Below are 1118 nucleotides of genomic sequence, written 5' to 3'. Positions count from 1 at the left end.
GTCTTATCCGAATTGAATAGGAGAAAATTATTGGTCATCCAATCTTTTACATTTTTAACACACTTAAGTGAGAGTGAGAGTCAGAGTGAGAGTGAGTGTGAGTGTGGTCCAATAAGTAATATCTCTGTCTTATCCGAATTGAATAGGAGAAAATTATTGGTCATCCAATCTTTTACATTTTTAACACACTTAAGTGAGAGTGAGAGTCAGAGTGAGAGTGAGTGTGAGTGTGGTCCAATAAGTAATATCTCTGTCTTATCCGAATTGAATAGGAGAAAATTATTGGTCATCCAATCTTTTACATTTTTAACACACTTAAGTGAGAGTGAGAGTCAGAGTGAGAGTGAGTGTGAGTGTGGTCCAATAAGTAATATCTCTGTCTTATCCGAATTGAATAGGAGAAAATTATTGGTCATCCAATCTTTTACATTTTTAACACACTTAAGTGAGAGTGAGAGTCAGAGTGAGAGTGAGTGTGAGTGTGGTCCAATAAGTAATATCTCTGTCTTATCCGAATTGAATAGGAGAAAATTATTGGTCATCCAATCTTTTACATTTTTAACACACTTAAGTGAGAGTGAGAGTCAGAGTGAGAGTGAGTGTGAGTGTGGTCCAATAAGTAATATCTCTGTCTTATCCGAATTGAATAGGAGAAAATTATTGGTCATCCAATCTTTTACATTTTTAACACACTTAAGTGAGAGTGAGAGTCAGAGTGAGAGTGAGTGTGAGTGTGGTCCAATAAGTAATATCTCTGTCTTATCCGAATTGAATAGGAGAAAATTATTGGTCATCCAATCTTTTACATTTTTAACACACTTAAGTGAGAGTGAGAGTCAGAGTGAGAGTGAGTGTGAGTGTGGTCCAATAAGTAATATCTCTGTCTTATCCGAATTGAATAGGAGAAAATTATTGGTCATCCAATCTTTTACATTTTTAACACACTTAAGTGAGAGTGAGAGTCAGAGTGAGAGTGAGTGTATGAGTGTGAGTCTGAGTGTGATTGAGAGTGAGTGAGTGAGAGTGAGTGTATGAGTGTGAGTCTGAGTGTGATTGAGAGTGAGTGAGTGAGAGTGAGAGTGAGAGTGAGTGTGTGAGTGTGAGTGTGAGTGTGAGTG

The sequence above is a fragment of the Sinocyclocheilus anshuiensis genome, unplaced genomic scaffold (assembly GCF_001515605.1).
Source record: "Sinocyclocheilus anshuiensis isolate Anshui unplaced genomic scaffold, SAMN03320099.WGS_v1.1 scaffold480, whole genome shotgun sequence".
Lineage (NCBI taxonomy): Eukaryota > Metazoa > Chordata > Actinopteri > Cypriniformes > Cyprinidae > Sinocyclocheilus > Sinocyclocheilus anshuiensis.
The sequence above is the reverse complement of the archived record's forward strand: the minus strand, read 5'-3'. Positions refer to the sequence as shown.